We start from the raw sequence: 16056 nt of genomic DNA on the forward strand, positions 1-16056 counted from the left end.
ATAGACAGGATTGTCAAAGGGATCACATAAACAAGACTAGTGTCTATTATAGAATTGAGGAGAGAATGACCCAGCATAGGAAGCGGGATACACAGCAGACTCAGACTGGCAGATGCCCTAGACAGCACACTGGCCTTAATCAGCCCTTAAGGCATTCAGATCCAGCTAAAAAGGCACAGGAGTTTCTAACACATGGAAAGCCAAGACACTGGGGCAAAACAGTGACCTACATGAACGATCCGAGATCCCAGTAGAAAGATCGGGCCAAAGGAGGTACCTTTCTCCGAAGGGAGGAGAGTGCTTCCACTTTGACTATGACCTCGTCTAAGATCGGAGTCAGCGAACTCAAGAGGCTTCCATAGCCTTGGCAACCCATAACAAGAGCCTAGGGCTATTACTGATGGCATAAACAAGAGTGTCAGTTGTTAAAGCAACAGGAGTCACTGTGCACCTGCTCCATGTAGGACCTCTGTCCTTAATGTGTTGTACTATGCGAGTTAAATGGTACAATTAGTCTTTGAGCAGTTCTCTATACTTTGTGTGGGTGCAAACTGCTGAAATCTTCACTTAGCATGTACAGTACATGCTAAGTAATCCCCTACATATGAAGATAATGGAAAATGAATCTTGAATGGTATGGGAGAGGAGTGGGAGATGGGATGGTTGCGGGTGGGAGGGAGGTTATTGGGGGGGGGGGGGGGAAGCCACTACAATCCCGAACATGTATTAAGTTTCTAGAGTACAAGTTTAAAGTTCTAGGGGAGTGTTGGGGGGGGGGGGGCGTCTTGTGTACTAGCTGTTACTCAGCCACTGGGTTCGTTCCTTTAACAAAATTGAGACAGAAGTTACCATGGGGCCAGCGCCATGGCTCACTAGGCTAATGCTCCGCCTGTGGCGCCAGCACCCCGGGTTCTAGTCCCGGTCAGGGCACCAGATTCTGTCCCGGTTGCCCCTCTTCCAGGCCAGCTCTCTGCTATGGCCCGGGAGTGCAGTGGAGGATGGCCCAAGTGCTTGGGCCCTGCCCCTACATGGGAGACCAGGAGGAAGCACCTGGCTCCGGATCACAGCCATGTGCCAGCTGCATCTGCCATTGGGAGTGAACCAATGGTTAAGGAAGACCTTTGTCTCACTGTCCACTCTGTCAAGAAATTTAAGTTACTGTGGAACCTCTGCCACACTGTTGTACCTGCTCAGGTTTTATCTTTACCCTACAGGTCCTCCCAGCTACTTTCTCACATCTTCCTCCTAGAAGCCTGCAGAATTAAGTCAAGATGATTAGACGTCCGATGAAGTACCATGCTACTTGGTATAAGATCCGATCTCTTAAGCAGCAGCTGAGAGACTTACAGGTCAGCTGAACATATCCATCATCCCCAGACAACCTACCAGGTCAAGCACTAACCCCATGAGGAGTCCCCATGACCCTCAGTGGATTGAGTGAGTTTTCCATCACTAAGACTAGGATAGTGAGTACATGTGACTCAGACATCTGGTGCCAAAGTTAACATCCAAGAGACCATAGGAAAGGCAGTACACTGGGAGTTTCCACCCTAACTTATCCATGCCTTGATAAGTGACATGGCTCTGATAAGGACCAGTGACATCACTGAAGGCAGTCCAGACTATAGTCTAAGATCCCCTACTTCCTAGGCTACAAGGTCACATAATGGTGAAGTATTGCGATACAGACCCATACCATAGCTAGAGTTCTATGACAAACTTTCCATGTCACATAATTCTGCTTCGCATCAAGACCTGGTAGTAGGCTCAAACGGAGCTCGAGTCTCCAAGTAGGAGGTACCAGTACTCTAGTTGGTTAGAACTAAAGCTGGATGTTTACTAGATCTTAAGTCTAAGATCAGGTGGTACACCAAGTCAGTTCCTGTTTCCCCAGTTAATGGTGCAACCATAAAGTCACTAGAAACTCGATTATGTCCTGCATTGTTACGTTTCCAGTTCCCAATGCCATAGTTATTCTGGTTGAGATGTTGCTGGGACACTGCCTTGCCTAGAACTACCATTAAGTACAGCGCTCTAACTTGCCAGAGCCCCTTCCCTCACCAGGATGGTGCTAACTTCCCAGAAACTAAGCTTTGGTCTTCATGGACCGACCACCTTTTGTGGACTTCATTTTCCACATGGAGCACTGAACTTTGTGGTTCTTCCCCACCCTACTCTTGTTACCGATTTCGCTGCCCTTTAGTATTGGCATCACTGTCACTACCATGTTATTCAAGTGTTTATCTTCCAGTTCTTCCAGAAACAGGCATTTGACTACCAGGAATTCTACAGGTATCTAGAGAACCAGACCAGCTGGTCAAGGGTTCTTGTACCCATTTATTCTCAAGGAGTCTCTACAGTTGCCCCGGCACAGGATTTGAGTTGGCACTGTTCAAGAGACCAAGTCATGGCCACATGTTAAGAGGCCAAAGCAGGTGGTAGATGGATTTCTGGCTTGTATTTGGCTGCTGGCTGATCTCCTTGGTCTGGGAAGTCACTGAGACATTGCTTCCAATTTCAACATGTAGTTGACATTAGTAGGCTCATCATTTGACAATCCTGACCGTAGGCACTTGGTGTAAGATGTTAGCAAGGCCAATTCCAAGTTTTGGAACTGTCCCTGTCCAAGTGGAGACATGATACTACATAATGCCATGTCCTAGTGCCACTGATACATGGTTGTCGTTCACATTAAGTTGTATATCCTGTGAGTAAACCTATACAGGAGAACCGTACACAGTTCTAAGTATTAGGCCTGGTTTTAAGTATAGCTTCAGTGAGTATAGGGTCACCTACTCTAGAGGGTGAAGAGCCCAAAATAAGGCATGTGTATGCATGAGCAGTTGTCAATGGCCTAGCTGGTTGGCAGCCTGCAAGGAAGCTGAAATCAAAGGTTGTTCAGGTGCAGGAATGGGGATGTGTCAGGATGGGTATGAATTATGAAGCACTTATGAAGCCCTCAGTGACACCCAACAGAAGGGATCCAAAGACAGTAACCTCCCCTCAGTCAGGCAAGTTGTGCTGTAGAGCTGTACTGTGGTTTAAGGTTCTTCTGCCTTCCTGGTCTTTCATTAAGGTTACACCTACAGACAGGTTAGGATTTTCCCCTGCCACCTCCTATACTTCATCTCTTCACTGCCATTACCATCCATTGCTTGCACACAAGTCCTGAGTACCCAGACATACAGTACTGCTTTTAGGACTGCCTACCTCTGCATCCATATCCTAGTTCTGCATTCACCCCTCTGAAAACGAAATCAAGTAGACCTACAGACTCTTGTCAAACTGGTCTGAACCCACTCGGTTTACAAATTCCTCAATGTCAACATGTTCTCAGAGTGGCTCTAAGATGGTCCTGCTTAGTCTTCAACTGCTACCACTTCCGTGACAGCATCAGTTTCTCACAGATCTTACTAACCTTCCCCACACTCCCCCTTCAAGTTTATCCATTAGGTAAGTTTTTCTAGCAAGTTATCCAGTTTGACACTCCCAAACCGACTGAGCTCAAGTCCTTAGATGCCCCAGCCTAGTCTTGAGACTGTTTAAAACTCAAGTGCAGCATGGGCAGAGGAGCCACTGTCGCTCCCCCTCTTCGTGGAGGAGCGACACTAGACCCAGCCTAGGCTTCCTATCCGAGTCACGGCACCATTATGTTGCTCCCCCTCTTCGTGGAGGAACGACACAGGACCCTGCGCTGTTTTGTCTGCTCGGCCCTTCCCTGGTTTGCTGCTGGTTCTTCCCGGGTTGGCTACCGTCCCTTTCACCTCCGTGGAGGGGCGGTGCCCCCTGCCACTTTCCCCACTTCCGCGGGGGAGCGGCACACTGCCGGCTGGCTCTCTCGGGGGCTGCTCAGATGTTCCTTCAGATAGATGTTCCCTGGTGCATGTTGTCTCTTTCCTCCTTTGTAGTCCTCTTCCACCAATCCCAACTCTGCTACCCACACGCCGAGCACGCTGCTCTCCAATCAGGAGCAGGTCCTACAGTTTATTGGTTGAACTGGAGGCAGCTGTGTAGAAGCTGTTTCCTCCTCTCCCAACGCCATACTGTGGGAGAGCAGATGCGTAGAATAAGTCTTAATTCCAGTAACTTAGTCTAGTCCGAGTTGCTCCCCACAGCCACAAATGTCCTCTTCAGTTCACAGTAGGGTACATAACGGGTTCAGTGGCCCAGGATCTTCCAGTTAGGCCAAGTCTTAACAGGCTCCATGCACCCAAGAGATCGTACCTACGTGGGTGCTTTGGGAAGCCAAATGTGGTGGGCATAAGTAGCATATAGGAAGGAAGTGTTTGTGTGGAGTTCCTATGACAACCTTCTGTGAGACTGTGGTAACTTAACACCAGACTCCCTTCCATACTGCATCAGGACCTGGTTGAGCTCAAGTCTGCCTGGGACAGCGATATTCTGCCATGCAGTGAAGATCTGGGCTTTATAGCTCCAAGGCTGTATACCATCACAGGGTAGCTGGAAGTATGGCAAATCCTCAGCCTAGTCTTCATTTTGTACACCTGCATGGGGCCACAGAGACATAAGCAATGTACAGCACGTTTGATAGACCCAGAGCAACTCTGCCTAGACTGGAGGTTTTAGGAGATTCCATTTTCTCCCCACATGGTTCTATGCCACTTGTGAGCTAGGCTTCAGTTTGTAGGGTCAGACTAGCTTTGTTATACAATCAAGTCAAGCTCAGGTTTCCTTTAGCGAGGCTAAAGATGTGATCAAACTCTGCTCACTTAGCAATTCAAGACGTGTTCAAGGACAAGCCACTCAGTAGAAGGTTCACCCAACATGTCCTGTGTATTGTCAACCCCAGTAACTCAAGTCTTCTACTTGGAAAGATGGGCAGGGGAGCCCACGAGATAAGAAAGCAGGAGCTAGAACAGACTTCATGCCTCAAGCTTAACTTCTGCAGAAGGATGTGTTGACTTCCTAAGTCTGCTTCCAATCCCAAAGGACTCTTAAGGTACTCTGGGCACACACACAACCCCCCCCCCCAGTTGGTACTGGGAGGAAAAGCTGACGTACACCTGAAGAAACTTTACTCCACAGCACTGGCTCCAGTCAGCTTAAAGTCACCACCTGTGGCACTGGCATCATGTACAGGCACTGGTTCTAGTCCCAGCTGCTCCTGACCCAGCTCCCCTCTAGTGTCTGGAAATGAAGATGCCCCAAGTGCTTTAGCTCCCACCACCCACGAGGGAGACCTGGAAGCAGTGCCTGGCTCAGCCCCAGCTATGCCACTGGGTTGGAAATGTTTTGTATGGATTTCAGAGGCAAGATTACAGGGAGGGAGACATGTGTACAACTTAGTCTTTGTTCTATTTTGTAACAAGTTTGATAACTAAGGGCAAGATCACCCTGAGAGAACATCAAGTGTTCTGGAATAGTTGCAAGTTTAAGAACCTCTTGGGTGGGTGGGAGGTGGGCTTCAATGTTGTGCTTTATTCAGCAGATTTAGAGGTTGGTCAAGTATTCCAGGACAATACCACTAGGGCACTCCACTGCTAGAATACCACTGATAGTGTACACTGACCTAAGTCGGCTGTCTTTAGTACAGCTGAGACATTCCACGTCAATTGAAGACTGGCACAGCTAGTACTGCACACAACGCAGATGATAGTCAGGCTCAAAGTGCCTTTGCCTGGTCATTCTGCCCAAATACCCACTTCAAGGTGTTCTAGCCCTAGTGGAGCCGGACATCTGATTCCTCCTCTTAGTCCTCAGGTATTCCTTTTACTGTCCCCATTTCCACTTGGCCTAGGCACCCTATTTCATTCTGTCCTATGATCCAAGAGCTTAATGACATCCCTCAGTCTTGCCTTTCACAAGCTAGGGAGAACCTACTTGTGTGAAGCCATTTGAGAACCTGTAATCCAGTTGCTGGGGCTTGTGTTAAGTAGAACATGAGCAGAAACAAGGGGTCAGTTGCCAAGTCCTGCCAGTGTAGAATAGGTCCCATTTGTATCGAGATCATTGCTGGCTTGTTACACCTCAGTTAACGTGTAATTGCCTCTAGACCCTGGGGTTAGAGGTGTCACTCGTGATGCTTAGCCACTCTAGACATGAAGCCAAGTAACCCATCTTTCCTATCCTTTTCCTGGTATGACATTTGTTTCTCCCCACATGAACATGTCATCCAAGTCTGCTGCTCCCTTGCAAGCCCCCTTTGTCTTCAAGGACATTGTATCCTGTAGGCCAACAGGCACATCCTAGAGCACAGCTTTCTATCCAGGAAGCCATATCACCTACTGGTTTGTGCTTAGGTCTATGACAACCTCATCCCTCAAGACTGGGACCTCCTCCCACAAACTCCATGTTTTCCTAGTATTCCAGTTTGTATGCCACGCAAGTCTCTTCCACACGGACCACTCAATGTAGTTGGAGAACGTTATGTACAAGGATGCTGATGCTTGAGACCTAAGTACTACACCATCTTCAAGCATACCCTGGATCCACTGAGGACCTCCCCCAATCAGACCAGGAGATCAGTGCACAATGACTTGTTCTAATCTTGGACAAGAAAACCAACTATAGCCAAACTCGGAGCAACCAGCTGTGGTATGGCAGTTTAAGCTACCACCTGCTATGCCAGTAATTCCATGGCCAAGTGCTGGTTCAAGTCCTAGTTTCTGCTTTAGAAACTGCAAGGTGGCACAACCCAACTACTTGGGCTCCTACCACCCCACACACAGTTGCAGACTCCAGGACTTGGCCTGGCCCAGTCCAGACATTGGACACTAAGGTCTGTCTGTTCCTTTCAAGCTCTTCCTAGTTTCCCCGAACTGCAGTCAGAGTTTATAGGGCTTTAAGCCCATTCTGGCAGTCCCTTTACCTATCTGCCAGGAGATCAAGTCTTCCAACAGTACCTCCACACTTGGCCAGAGCTACAGACTGCTTGTACATAGGCTGTGAGTTTTAGCCACCATAGAAGATCCTAGACTTAACCGCAATGTCAAGCCATGTGTTCAGTGCAAGGCCAAGAAGTTGATTACCTAGAGGCAGGAGTACCCCATCATAGCCACAGGGATAGTGACAACTGTCTGGCTTACTCATACAATGCTATCAAGTCAAAGGGCTGAGACATGAGGGTTACCTAGTTGTGCTCAGGCTATAGGAGGAAGTGCAGCTCAGGGCTGGGCTCGGAGCCTGTGCCCTCACTCTGTTATAGAGTCTCCCTGTAAAACTCAGGCCATTTCCAAGGCGAATGTCTCCAGGACTCTTGAGTGTATTTAGGCAACAACCTGGCTTGCAGTTTTAGCACACTCCTGGCTTGAGTGCATTTATGGGCTAAACTGCAGTTGAGCAGGAATTACAGAGAAGGCTGGGGACTATAACGAGTGGGCCAGACTAACCCATCCATCAGCATCTCTTGGAATTCAGGGGCATGACAGCTCAAGTATAGTTCTGAGGAATGCCAGACCCTCCTTAGTGCAACCTCAGCTCTAGTAGTTGGTATGTCTCGAGTGTCAATCCACCAGTCACCATTTAAGGCGCCAAACAGCTAGGTAGACCCAGTTTTAGAAGTCCTTTAACTCAACTTTTGCAGTATCTTACTAGAAAGACGAGTGGATCAGGTTATGCACGTTCTTATCCAACACCTAAACTCCAACAGGATCTAGAGGCTCCCAAATGCTATTAACTTGCAGTCACAGGCATGAGTGTCAGAAGTAGTGTTTGCCTTATGCAACTTGATCAGTTAGATGAACTCTTAATATGCCCATTTGTGAGGCATTGACATCAGATCCACATAAGTTCAGATATGGAATCCATCTATCCTACAGAAGATCACTATTTGCTGGTAAGTTACGACTGCTAACCATGTACAAAGTTTTGTAAGCTGAAACAATGAGGGAGCCAGTGTTCTCATGTAATGGGTTAAGCCACTACCTGTAATGCAGGTATCCCATGTGGTTAGCAGCTCGAGTCTCAGCTGCTTGCTTTCTTCCAATCCACCTCCCTGGGGGCGGGGGAAGCAGAAAACACCTGGAGTCCCTGGACCGCTGCAGCCAACATGGTAGGCCCAGATGAGACTCACGTCTCTGGCCTGGCCCAGATCCAGCCATTGTGGCTATCTGGGAAGTGTACCAGCAGATGGAAGATCTGCCTCTCTAACTCTGCCTTTGAAGTAATCAGAAGTCTTCGGAATAAGATAGCTACAGCATTACAACTGTTAGACAAGATATCTGTACTCCAATGGCTTTCACGTCTTTTGTGGTTCAAGTGAGCCTGGCCTACTGACCTGTGAGGACAATGGTTACATGACCCCCTATTTACTGTCAGCCAAGTGTACACTGAAGTGGTCATATTAGGTTTCATATGATGTACATTACACTATTTGATAAACTTGTATCATCAGTTACAACTTAGTAAACATAGTAACAGGGTAGTTACTAAGATTTCAGAACAGTTTGATACTTTGTTCTAGCAATGTCATTTTTACCTAGTGTTGGTCCACGAAGACCAGAATAAAGCTTTCATCAGGTGGTCTGGGTTGTACCAGGCTTTCTACTCTTGAAGTTGTCATAGGCCTTCTGGAAAGCATTCTTATTCCTTCCCACCCCAAGCTTTAAGCCCAGGTTTTGAGCCTTCAAGAACGAGACAGTATTGAGGGCAAGAGATTGAGCCCTATCAATCCAAGACACCCAGTTCCAACATGAAGTATCTTGACCATACGGCAAAGCAATCTGGACAGGGTCGAGAACTAAAGGGGAGGATCAAGATGTAGATTGGATACAAACCCACAGCCAATTTTCAAAAACTGAAGTGGCTGACCAACTGCCATCATATGCACAGACCAAACCCATGGCAGAGGGCCCAGTCTTCCAGGCAGCTGGACCTTACATATCATAGGGTGAGCTCAGGATCTAGAGTGGGGTGGAAGGGAACTTCTCTAGACAGGTTCAAGTTTTATCATGGGCTTTCTAACCTCAACACAGGAGGTGGGGTGGGGAAAAATACATGGTCAAGCTGACCTGGTCTAAGGTCAGGCGTAATGAGAACCTAAGAATGGCTGAGACTTAAGTCATTGTTCCATCAATCCTGTGTAGATTGGAGTACCAGTTTTTCTGGCTACTTCCGGCTGATATAGGGCACTGACACGGGGTAGGGTATCTATACTGAGTCGGATCGATCAAGGGGCAGTCTTGTGTTCTTGAGTGATGGCTTGGAACATAACCATTTGTTCCCATTAAGGTTTGAGAAGTTGTATGTAGTATTAGAACTACACTTACAGGAGACATTAGAAACATTGGCTATCTCTTCCACCATGGGCAGAGTGAGGAAGGGGGGGGGGGATAGCCAAGAGTACAAGTTCACGTCTAGTTATTAGGAAGGCAGGTGTATCCCTAGTTGTCTAGTTCATTTTGTTTAGTGTGCATGCTAGCAATGAGCTGTTTGACAGTCTGACCTGCTTCTATCATTTCCTCCTTCCGCTATGGCAATCCTGACTTCTGTCAGGTTAGGACAAGGACTGCTGGACTTCAATTATGAGTAGGGGTCAAGTAGAGACCCATGATCAAGACATGGTTCTAGCAGAAGATGGTCTTGAGGGGGCTGCAGCACCAGCTCACAAACCATTTCCATTTGATGTTTCATGTGCATGACTACCTAGAATTTCGTTGCTTTCAGTCTGGAGGAAATACGTAACAAGCAGATTAAGTACACAGGGTCCAGGACAAAGGACGGTATTAGTTGGGGACTTAAGAGTTGCTTTAAGTCATGGGGAAGTTTTAGCTATTAAGAGGCAATTAGAAGTTGACAGAAGGGGCTTAGTAATCAGATGGGTGCTAAGGCCTGGCCAGGTATGAGGGAAGTGTAAGTTTCTTTACTGAAGAAACCCTGTTGGCTTCCATTACCTGGATGGCCTGAATAGGTTAGTGTCAGGTAGGTGGCATTAGGAAGTTCACAGTTCACCTGCATTGTTATTGCCCCTAGGCTATCCCTCTGATGGTGATAGTTACTCGAAGCTGGGTAGAATGATGGTCACTTAGTGTCAATGCCACCATGCTAGAACAAGTTAGAGGCAAACAATGAAACCAAAGACACAGGTAGATGACCTAATGGGCTTCATGTTTGAAGCTTGGCCTCTTGGCACCTGTTCAGGTACGTTTAGGCACTGCAGAGCTTGACGTTGTTATAAGCACTTCTGCCAACAGAGGGCGCTTAGCAACCATGAAAAAAGTACCTGAAACTGCTTTCGCGAACTTGAGATTTGAGCCCAAAGTGTGGAGGCCCCCACTTAAAAAGTGGCCTACCACAGCAGCAGGTCCAAGGAGCCATCCTATTTAAACTGATAGGTGTCTCCGTTCAATGCAGTGCTGAGCACAGCTGAGGCTACCTGACCTAGACAAGTTCTCCCTCAGGACAAGTTGCTCACAGGCCAATTGACAAAGATCCAAAGCCCACAGCTGTTACTCGATAGTGGCCCATTGTCTTGGGTCAGTTTCACGAGTCTCACTCCAGGTCTGATTGCCCGAAGGACTCCCAAGTTCCTACTACTGGAGGACCTTCATGGAACCTTCAGCGTCTAAGAGGCAGAGACCCCGGTTCAGAAAGGATCAGGAGGGAGTCAGAGGGTGAAGTTAGAAGATGGTAGCTCCTTGAGTTTGATGTGGAAGAAACACCCAAGACCCAGGCAAAGAAATCCAAACTGCCTGCTGCAGCGAGTTGGAGTTGTTAGTGCATGCTTCACTGTCTAAAGTGGAAGATTGTTCCAAGACCACAGCAAAGCCTACTTAAAGATCTAAGCTGCTTGGACTGCCCCCCCCCCCCCAAGAATGTTTCTGTGCTTCTGTCCCTGCTCCCTTCTATATAACACCTGGCCACTGGAAGAAAACCTTGCCATGAGCTCCTATGTGCCCGTGTACTTTAGTCTTTTCAGACAAGCTCAACTTTCCCAGTGTGAGAAGTCAAGTTGCATTATGGTTCATAGTGTTAAAACCGCAGGATAGTTGGAAAAAGTGACTAAAGGCAACAGCTGCTGAATTGTAAGTGGTTAAAAGATCCAAAGTCTGTAAGACAACCATCTTGACAGCCGTAAAGTCAGAGTTCAAAAAGCTAGACAGGGATATGACTACATTGAGGACAAAGGTAGAGTCACTCATCACACCTCTTCAATAAGCACAGTAGCAGCCATTCAGTGATGTGTGCCAAGGACTGGGGGAGGCACTTCCACCAACATTCCTTCAACCCTTCTTACAGTAACACCTTTAATGAAGGCTACCTTACACATGTTGTCTATCTTCAAGCCAAACTATTAGGCGATAAAGCTCTGAAGTGTTATTCCTGCATGGTATAACAGGTGGTTGCTTTCTCCAATTTATACTAAGACTGGACTTAATTTCAGTAGAACTTCAAGTTCCAGTTTGAGACAAGTGTCCAAATGGCTCACTTAAAACAGTCATTCTAAATCAGGTTTTACTGGGGAGAAGGTGCGTAGGTCATGTACAAGAGCAGCCATCAACTGATGTGGTTTGACAGATACATGGGCTCACACACCAAATGGAGCATATTTTGCCATTTCTCCTAGCGACAGATTTGCTCCACCCTCTTGTATTTGGTCTTTCAGTCTGATGCAAGTGTGTACACAACTAAGCTTGTGACTTAGTCCATCTTGTCCCAAGAGATCCCATAGTGGAAGCCTCATGCTATCCAGGGTTGACACTTGAGTCATAAGCCAGGTAAACAGGTGGGACATTCTGTGACAGGAAGTGACTGTCAAGTCACCCGACTTCCTTGAACAAAGCAGGAATGACACCTGACTAGTTTAAGAGGTTAAGGTTACAAAGTAAATATCAAGCTTAAGTGCAGAAGCATTAAGCGAGATGTTTGTTCTAAAGCCAAGTTATGGTAATTTTAATGGCATTTAGCCATATAGACACCTTGTAAACTGAAGCTATTTCCTATGTTGAATTAAGGTGTCAGTATTCTGGACTCAGGTTTGACAGATCCACCCACCACCTTATGGTGTTATTCTAGTACACCAGTCTATGAAGGAACTCAACATCACGAAGGCTTAGCTACTGCTGCTTACTCCTATCTGCATTCCTGTGTCTCACAGCACCAGCCATGACCTCATCTTTCCTTGGGATCCACCACCATGGTCCTGCACATTCAGGACCGGTTGGTTTATGGAGTACTTTAAAAAAAATCAGTAGCTATAAATGAAGACAAGTAGACAGGAGGTAGGGAATAGATTCTAGACATGATAGTAACAAGTATACAGGTAAGGCAAGAATGGGTAGCCACTAGCCATTTGCTGGTCCTCTCATCCTAGCAGTTTTAGTTCTGTAAGTTTCCCTGTTAATGTTTCCATGTTAAAGACTAGTGATAAGCAACTTGACATTAATCGAGTACCCTTAAGGTTAAGAATTATGTAGGACACCACTAGTATGAGCATTCAAACAACCCCAGGAGAAGGTCTTAAACCATAGAACCAGGCTTTTTAGGAGAGCTGCCCGAAATGGACCATAGGAGAGCAGGCAGTCACGTGATGTTTAAGACTTAACTAGGAGCTTTAGGCAGTGGGGGTTGAGTATACCCTAGTCCCAGCACCCTCTTGTAACTTGGAGTGTCACCATAGAATTAGGTTTAGAGGGCCCATGGCCTTTGAGCAGTAGGCTGCATTCAAGCTCACTTAGGGATCTGTCGTTACTGGTCTGACATCCGTGTGGTGTCTAGTAGCCACTCAGTCGTGAAATAGTCAACTGGTCCAAGTGATAAGGGCTAGGTAGATGAGCTAGACAACAGCTTAACACATTAAGTCCCTGAGTGGTTATTTCAGTGTCCAATAGAGCCAGAGACATGCCAACTACCAAACTACAGGAATCCAGCACTTAGTACAGTACCTGGTTAAGAGCAAACTGTCATGTATAACCATTCTTAGGTTTCTAAGGTTCAAGTAAGGACCCTGTGAATCATGGCTCGGACTTTGAACAAGAGGGAACTCGTCACCTAGTCACCTGCATCTTCGAGACTACAGGGAAGTGACCAGTCTTCACTTATGAAGTCACTGAAGCAATACTACTTGTTTGGCAGATGGGAGGATAGAGCAGGCTATGGTCTGCCAGCCAGCTAAGCTCTGCAGTCCATCACCAGTGACCATCCCCATGCACTGGTCCCTTTCTTGCTAGGTTTAAGCATAAGCAGAACTTGTTTCAATAGCCAAGGATCCCCGATCTAGGAATACATGATAATCATCTGTACCATTAGGTTTTTGTCCGAGTATCTCAGATCTGTCTTAGGGTCACTTTGACAAGTCATAGTTGGCATTTATAGACTCACCTTGGACCGGCATTTACTGCTGTGTTAGCACAAGTTTTGCTTGTGCTAACCAATGGGAACCTGTCTTAAGACTCCCTTGAAAGGACCATTGGCTTTTATTCCAAGAGGTGAACTTAAGCAGTCCAAGAACAAGAGCCATTTCTGCAAGTACCAGCTCCAGTTAAACTTGCCAAGACACTGAAGTTTCCTGCCCATGAGCTTCAGTGCTGGTGATGGCCCACGAAGAGGCAGATGGCTTTGTAATCACTAACTGCTTGTCACAAGAGAGCTTAGTCTGTTACATAGGCTAACTAGTTGAAGAGAACATTTGGGAAACACTACTGTACTTAAAGCCAAGCAGAGCCGTAACAGTGTTAATCTTCAGAACTCCGACAGTCACAAGATCCAGCATCATAGGAGGCAGCCTAGGCAAGAAAGCCACTGGAGTTTCTGGGTTAAATGGAGTTTGTGTCAAGTTTCACAGATCCCTGTTTCAACAGAAGGCAAGATTTCTATTGTGCTTGAGACAAGTGAGGGATGACACTCAACATATTTAACAGCCAGCCCGGAAGGGTTGTATTTGTGTTGCTAGGTGATAGTCATTAACATTTCAGTAACACCAGGTCTTATTCACTGTTACTTGCCAAGTAATGCCCTGTAAAGCCACGATTTTAAGCTATCAATCCCTTGTAACGTGCCCCTATGCTGAAGGGTGGCCAACACCCAAGTTGTCACACAAGGTACATACTTCAACCTCAGTCACCATTTGTGTCAAGCTGGAGTCTGCACCTCAGCACTGAAAAGCTAGTTTCCCATCGCTGGGACACTCAGGCAGATGCTACATATTCCTGTGTGGCTACCTTGCATCTCACTGCTGACCACCTGGACTGTCAACAGCTGCACTGGCAACGTTCAGCTTCATATCACTCCAACCTTGGAGCTACTACTGGTCAGCAAGTCAAGGGAGTTTAGACCTTAGTATGGTCAGGCTTCTAGTGTTCAAATGCTTCCTTAGTACCAAGTAGAACATACCTGTTCTGCATAGCCTTTCCAGAGTCTACACGAAGTTCCATGTTTTCAGTTATACCTCTACCATGAGAATCTGAGGTTCACCAAGGTTTCACTCCCTCAGACTTACCGCAGTCTTATCTGTCAGTAACCAAGTTGCAAACTCACCATCCACTAGAGCAGGCCAGTTTCAGTACTCCATTATTTCTGGGAATTTGAAAAACCAGTTCAGGTGGTCTTCTGGGCTTACGTCAACCACCCTCAGTCTGAGGTAAATGCCTTCACGAGACCAATGGCATGGGATTAACAGTTTACTACCTTCTGAGTCTGAATGGATCTGAATCCTGCGTTTTCACAAGCAGCACACTATGGTTCTTGATCTAGTGGGAAGAGGTCTCACTTTGAGACCTTAGAGCTTGGCCCTGCAGCCGCCAAGCCTGAGCTCAAGCTTCTCTTGCCTTCAGCCTCCACGTTGACAGGTCAATGGATCAGTCTTCAGCTTCCTACAGTAGCTCCTGATGCCGAAAGCTTTCTATGCAAGAACCTCATGCCTTGAGGCAAGGGGTCACCACAGCTGTTCCGGACTCCAGACAGCTTCCGTTTACCTAGTAAGAGGCGTTAAGTATGCAGAGGATTCTCAGTACAGCCTGCTCGACACTTAAGTTGGTCCTTCAGTGTGCAGGTCAGCTTCAAGTCACCGTAGGTCACCTTGGCAGGTCAACACCCATTGGTTTAAGGCTACGCACATGGCTGAAAGTACACTCCAAACTCCTTGAGGTTCAACAGGAGGCACAGTTCCTCATACCAGGAGCTAAAACTTGGTCTGGAGGACACGGAGTGAGTGGGGCGCCCTGATAAAAACTTGAGCACTCGATCACTGAGATACTAGCAACTCAAGTTGAAAATAGTTTTGCTCATCCTACAGACCAGAAACAGTTTAAGCTTTGGATTTTGGGCTTTAGGTGCAGCTGATAAAAAGGTTTACTAGTAATAGTCATGTAAAGGGACTATAGGGGTGTGGGGGACATTGATGGAATGCTTAACCTAAGGCCAGTCCTAAGAGTCATGTGATTCCAAGGCTGTCCTTCAAAGACTTGCACTCAACAGTAGCCAATTATGATAGTCTTGGAGCCATTTAGAAGATATTGGATCAAAGTCTGAGAGCTGTGCAAATGCAACCAATAACCATTCAGTGCTCAAGATGGTAGAGCAAAGACGCACCCGGGCTTAAGTCTTCATACCAGAAACTTAAGCTCATTAGCTTTTTCATTACATGAAGTCAGCCACTATTGATCAGGTTATAGGCAAAGTTGTCTCCAGTTCTTCCAGTAGCCTCATTAGAGTTACATGGCTTGTACTTGTGGTTCATTTATTAGACACAACTGCTCTAAGGGTGCTTAGCGACTCCCAGCTCTGACCAGGAAGCTTTGTCAGAACACTGCCTTAGTTAGAAGTCAAGAAAACATATCCTAAGACCCCAGTTTATCAACACTGTCTCCTTCATGAGGGTTCCTGAACCCAAAGCCTGAAAGTTAAGGTATGTAGGGTGTCTGCCAATCTAGTTTTAGGCATCCTTCTAGGAGACTTCAGAACCTCAGTAGCAGCACAAGCCAGATGTCATCCTGGGGTTTTTCCCAGGCTTCCTCTTTCATCAGCTTGGTCTTACTTCCAAACTGTTAGCCAAGAGAAGCTTTACCTTAATGGACTTGCCTCCTAGGACCCCCTTTTCCTTTACATCGCGTTTTCAGTAGCATCGAAACTAGTCACTAAAGGTTGTACCCGTGCAACGTT

General features: G+C 46.8%; 1 long non-coding RNA gene across 1 annotated transcript in view; it reads left to right on the forward strand.

Annotated features, from left to right (window-relative positions):
* The first annotated feature begins 425 nt into the window (after nucleotides 1-425).
* LOC138843387 (uncharacterized) overlaps nucleotides 426-16056 on the forward strand; it is a 38051-nt gene continuing 22420 nt past the window's right edge. Inside the window, exons 1-2 of the long non-coding RNA XR_011378054.1 lie at nucleotides 426-634; nucleotides 1215-1349. This is a non-coding gene — a long non-coding RNA (uncharacterized lncRNA). The remainder of the gene's footprint in view (nucleotides 635-1214; nucleotides 1350-16056) is intronic.

This window comes from Oryctolagus cuniculus, chromosome 8 (assembly GCF_964237555.1).
Source record: "Oryctolagus cuniculus chromosome 8, mOryCun1.1, whole genome shotgun sequence".
Taxonomy (NCBI): domain Eukaryota; kingdom Metazoa; phylum Chordata; class Mammalia; order Lagomorpha; family Leporidae; genus Oryctolagus; species Oryctolagus cuniculus.